Source organism: Zalophus californianus, chromosome 5 (genome assembly GCF_009762305.2).
Source record: "Zalophus californianus isolate mZalCal1 chromosome 5, mZalCal1.pri.v2, whole genome shotgun sequence".
NCBI lineage: Eukaryota > Metazoa > Chordata > Mammalia > Carnivora > Otariidae > Zalophus > Zalophus californianus.
This window is the reverse complement of record NC_045599.1, coordinates 94153168-94159168: the sequence shown is the minus strand read 5'-3', so window position 1 is coordinate 94159168 and position 6001 is coordinate 94153168.

The window sequence follows — 6001 nt, the reverse complement described above, 5'->3', positions numbered from 1 at the left end:
ATCAAATTTCCAAAGACATGAAACTATGTAAGGGTGAGAATATTCCAAGTCATGGAAATATGATTTTTAATTACCTTGATGTTGGGAATATCAATATTCTCAATATATGAAACTATATGTGTGTATATATATATATATATATATATATATATATATAAAATGATATTCAATAGCAAATGACAGAGGGTTAATTTCCAGTGAAGGACAAAGAGAAATGGAGAAGTGAGCATAGCAGAAAAGAGCTAGAGATTACAATAGACCACATGCTGAAAACAATTAGGGAACACAGGGTGGTACCATTAGGAGAAAAAGTGTAGTAGGGGCTTTCAGTGCCAGGAACATTTAGGGACAAACTGTAGTTAAGGAGAGTTAGGCAACCAGGATTGAGATGTGGTCCTTCCTCAATGCTATACATTACTCTTACACATAGAGAGCATTCTTCTCAGCTGCTGATCCATAGTTAATTTTGATCAGTCCATAATATATGTATTGCCAAAGATCCTTGCTTCTTAATATACATTTTTAAAATTGAGTCATAACAGACAGGGACTTATACCCCAATATATGGTCAATGTACTTTATGTGTTATACCAATGACTTTAAAGAAGGAGAGAACATTTGATCAAGTGTTTCATGTTTTTTGAATAATTAAAAATATGTAATATAATTTTCAATAGTTTTTGTAGAGAATTTAGAAATACGTCAGACTGCTGTATATTTGGGCTGAAAATGTTGAGTCCAACTTTGGCCATCATTCCTTTAAAAAGGATGTAGAGAAATGGGAAGAGTCAAAGAAAAATGGCAGAAGTGATTAAAATCATGAAAAACAAGTCCAAGAAGAAGGAGCTTTTGCACCTTGAAAAGCAATGCTGCATAATGACTGTCACTATTAGGTTCACAGAGGGCTTTGTACAAGGTACATGCCATTCTGCTATTCCCCTGAATAAGTGAACCAAATAAAGAGTAAGTAGAAATGAACTTAAAAGAAAGTCTAATCGTCTAGAAGGAAGAAAATGTGCAAGTTAAATAATGAAATGCACTTGAATAATGAAATGCTCAGATAAACTTCTAGTCTCCATCTGGAAGTTTCCCATGATAATAAACAATCTTCTCTCTTTTTTGATTTTGCCATCAACAGGTCTGAAAGCAGATGACTCTGTTCTGCCAGGTAATCTCGGGAGTTTGTAGATGCAGGGAGATACCTCTACAGCTGCAGAAAATTAAAGTGTCATAGTACATGTTGCTAATGAAGAACGTATGCCTAAGAATATTCCCGGGTGACCCACGAATATTCCTGGTGGCCCACGAGGCTGAGTTCTAAAATTATAGTTTCTTTTTGGGGATTTGGGGGGGGTCATGTGACTCACAGCTTTCGGTAACTTGGATATGAAAAAGGCTTTTTGATTATCTAGTCTCATTACTTATAATTGTGTCTTTCCAAAAATTAAAGAAACAATCCCTTTTGGAAAAGTAGAAAGGGGAGCAGAACATAAAAAGTGAGTGAATAGCTAGCTGCATGTTGATCCAATGTCTCTGTGATCTCTTTTTCTCTAAGCCAGACTAGAGCCAAGGGCAAGTGGACTTGGAGAATCTGGTGGTCCATACCCTGCATTTGTGGCCTGCTTCTCAGGGCACGAATTTTTTAAAACCCTCAAGGAGTAGGATTTCATATTTCATCACCTGAATCTCCATTTTCATCTGGAAGTTTCTCCTCCTACCCAATATAGAAATTTGGCTAACGTACTGTGTAGAAAAAGGTTAACATAACAGAGCTGAGACTGTTATCTTTAAAAAGGTCTGTTTGCAAAGTTGGTCCTTAGCTGGCATGTGGGGATTTGGATTTGGGGAGAGTTCCCATTATTCCCTGATTGGTAATAGTGGCTCACTGTGCCTAAACTGTATAAACCCTGTGGTTTATGAACACCTGCCTCCTTCTGGGAGTCTGGAATTTTGGTTTGTGCTAAACAGACATTGCCAATGCGACCGGCCCCCAATAAAAATCCTGGACACTGAGTCTCTAATGAGCTTCTTGGTAGAGAACATTCCACCCATTTGCCACAATTCCATGTCAGAGGAATTGGGCACACCCTGGGTGACTATAGGGGGAGAGGTCTCTGGAAGCTCGTGCCTGCTTTCCCCCAGACTTTGCCCTATGTGCTTTCTCCCTTTGTTGATTGTATGAGTAGGACTATATGCTGAGTCCCATGAGTCCTTTAAGAGAATCAGTAAATCCATGGGTGGTCTTGGGGGACTCCTGACACACATACTTTGGAACCCAGCAGAGCATAAGATTCACCAGTGGAGCTTTATAGACGACAGATTCCAGAATCACCCCAGACCTATTGACTCAAGATCTGTGTTTTTCAAAGCTCTCCAGATGTTTTTGATAGGAAGTCAGATGGGAAAAGAGATGCCAAATACCTTGGTGGAAAAAACAACAGCTGCATGAAAGCTATATTTTCTAGGAAAAAAATAAAGAGTATGTCTGCCACATGGAAGGAAAGAGTCCAACAATATGATTGAGTATGAATAATGTACACAGCAGACAGAAAGCAAAATTTTTCCTTTTTTTCAATGAATGTTCTATGTTAGTGTCAAGAAGGAACAGGACAGCTTCTATTTCTGATATGGCCACAACATGACAAAAAGATACCCAATGATAAACATGTGGTTGAAGGTGGTTGGGAATGAGGCAGTTCTTCATTGCAACTCCCAGTTTTTGAGACAGTAAGCCTTAACATTCATGCAAATGAACTAAAAATCTTCATAGGAAAGCAAAAAGTTAGACTACATGCAACCAAAGATTCTGGCCTCTGCAATAGTAGGCAGGGCAGCTGACTTGAATGACACCTCATAAGTAGCCCTCAGGGAGGGTCAGGGTATGACCCCAAAGTTTCACCAAGAACTCTCAGAGTGACAAAGGGAGAAGACTCTACTAAGACGTAAGATATCGTCAAAGTTGTGATGTAAAAGGGCATCTGCAAACTCACTTTCCTTTCTCATTCTTAGGCGTCTTTCAGTCTGGCTCGCCGACTTATTCTGCATCTGCACCAAGGGCCTTGCAAGTGTAGCCAGAATCCGAATTACATTGTGCTTATTATTATGTCATGGATGAAGACACTTATTTAATTTCTAAATTTTAGAAGGAGTCTTGAGGCTGGCTCTTCAGGTTGAATACTTCTATGGCCATATTTAACAAATAAAAAATGTAGATATGTCCTCATAACATACAGAAATGGGGCATGACTGATGAATAAACAGTTGACTCAACGAGAGAGATTTCTTTTTAGGGGAAGTAGGCAAATATGTCCCTGATGGATTTGCTTTTCAATAACAAGCTACTGAACCAATTCACCAAAATACATCTTGAAGAATCAAAATGCCCTCATTCATAAATCAAATTGTATCTATGGAAGAAAACAAAAGAAATGGGAGAGGATGACAGCAGAAAGTGATAACCACAAATATCACCAATAAAAGTTAGACTCAGATGCTGTGGCATTTAAAGCCACAAACCTTAGAATGCAATAATAAAGTGAATTTTCAGAATGTAAAGAATTCCCAGGAGAAATTATCCATTTAAAAGAATATGAGATGTACCTTTTCTAGGTTTGTATATTTCTTAAATCCTAACAAAACATTCTAATCCATTTCACAGAGGGAATCAAAGGCAAATTCTCAACAAGGGAACTAGAACTCCTATAGTAATTTAAATAACTTATTCATTTATCTTTTTTCCACAAAGAATCCAATTGCGTACCCTTTCACACATATCCCAAAAGACTAATCTGGTTTAATTTAATGTAGGAGTCCAGGAATGAGAGTCAAGAGATCTGGGCCCTGCCATTAACTTAATCTCTATTTGCCTAAGTTACTAATATGTTAAATGAAACAAAAATATTTGTCTTTCCTACTTCATAGGTTTGTGATAGAGTTAAACATGAGATTATAAATATAAAAGTATTTTGGAAATGTGTAATAGAAGCAGGTCCTAATTAATCTGAGACATGATTGCGCACGTATTATATATCCATAGAAAATTAGAACTGGGATGTAGCCAGGACACCGTGATGTCCAACCAGCTTATATGACACATTAGTAGATAAGGGTCGAAGGCATGACAGGATGCATCTGAGACCAAACATGGGGGGACATTGCCAGAACTAGAAGCCATGTCTCGTAAGCCTGGCCTTCTTTTCACAGATTCCGTTACCTCCTCAAATGATTCTGTGCACACAGTCTCATGCTCTGTCGGTGCAGAAGCAGCATTGAAAGATGACAACATCTACAGCATAACAAAAAGTCATAACCCCAACAAACTTTAATGGCATTACCTGTGGCCTAAGTCTTGAAGATTTCTTTCAATTTGCCAGGACTGTTCTACCCCCAGAATTTTGAGACAAAGGTATCTCTAGAATCTTTGCTACCCAATCAGATCCCCGCGAAGGACTTCTGAAAGTCATTTTTTTTTTTTTAGCTTACAGGCCCCACTTTCCCCCCCTTCCTTCTAAAAGCCCTTGCAGAGGAGATCCCAAAAACTGGCCTCCCGTCCACAAAACATACTTCTGACCTGGCTAGCTGCTCCTGGAATGCAGTTAGCAAGGAAATCCTATTTCATTTCTGCAAAGGTGAAAGATCTCGGATCATGAATTCTCTCGGCACTGTGAATTGTTTTACAAATGCATTTGTACGTATAAGCAATGCCTTCCATTGCAATGAATCTTTTGCATTTTTAAAGGTAAGCTGTATGTTCTGACACTATAAATGGTAGTAAAGGTATTTCAAATTATCTACCATTTGTTTACTGTATTAACCAAGAGAGTACATAAAGGGCAATAAAGTTATATCTTTATCAGAAAAGCATCCAGAGTCTTGGTAAGCACCGTGCTATCACAGCACTGTTATCTCCTCCAAGTTGTATGTTTCTCAAATAGAACATAGGCATAAAATAACTTTTATTCCATCTTCTGGGGGGAAATATTAAGAATAATCACCACAATGTAATCCATCAGGGGTTTTCTCATTTTGCTTCTTCTCAGGTAGTTTAGACAGACTTGCTGTTGGGAGTTACATAAAAGGATAGGAGTATATGGTGTGTAAATGCAAGTCAATAGGTATACTTTATTAAATGTCAATCGTGTACTATGCACTTAACCCTACTCTGGCTCTCATCCTGCCAGTAATCCTATAAGGTAAATGCTATTAACCCATTTTGCAGGTAAGAACAGTAATAATAAGATTGGCTGGCTCAAGGTTACACAGCTGGTCAGAGCTAAGGTGTGAACTTAGGTCTATTCGGTCTCAAGACCCATGCTTCATCCACTATACCATACCACCTCCCTCTAATAGCAAGTTGTTAGAAGTCTCCAAAATCTGGATCTAAGTTAGACTGTAATAAAAATGAAACAAATGCAAATGTAATGAGAACACGTCTCCTTCACCATCCTACCTTAGAAATACCCGCTGAACTTTCCATTTCCAAAGGCAGTAACTCACAGGGGTGATAAGAAGAAGCAAATAGACTCTGGAAAGGTTAGCAGCTATGGCTTTGACCTGAGTCAGCTTGGGTTTGTGCCCTGGGTCTGCCTATTACTAGTTAGTTGTGTGACCCCACTTAACCTCTTTGAACCTTATTTCCTTCTCTGTAAAAGAGGGAAAACATCCTTATAGTCTTGAATAATACAAGGTGTACGATATACTTAATGCAGCACCTGGCAGATTGTTGCATGCGCATTAATGCTATCTATTTTTTACTGGAACTTTTGCTGTTAGGTTGCTGTATAAAAATAAAAGACATGTTATTGGTTAAAAAAATCCACAGTCTCTGGTTTAACTGGTTTGTGTTGGCACCTAATGGCTTGACATGTCTTGATTTAAGAGAGCCCAAAAAACAAAGAATGGATGTCAAGCATTGGGTTTCTACTTTCAAGAACAGATGCTTTTGTTTGGGCTCAGCTAACATTGAAGTCTAGTCGGCAGCCCAAAATAGAACCCATTTGAT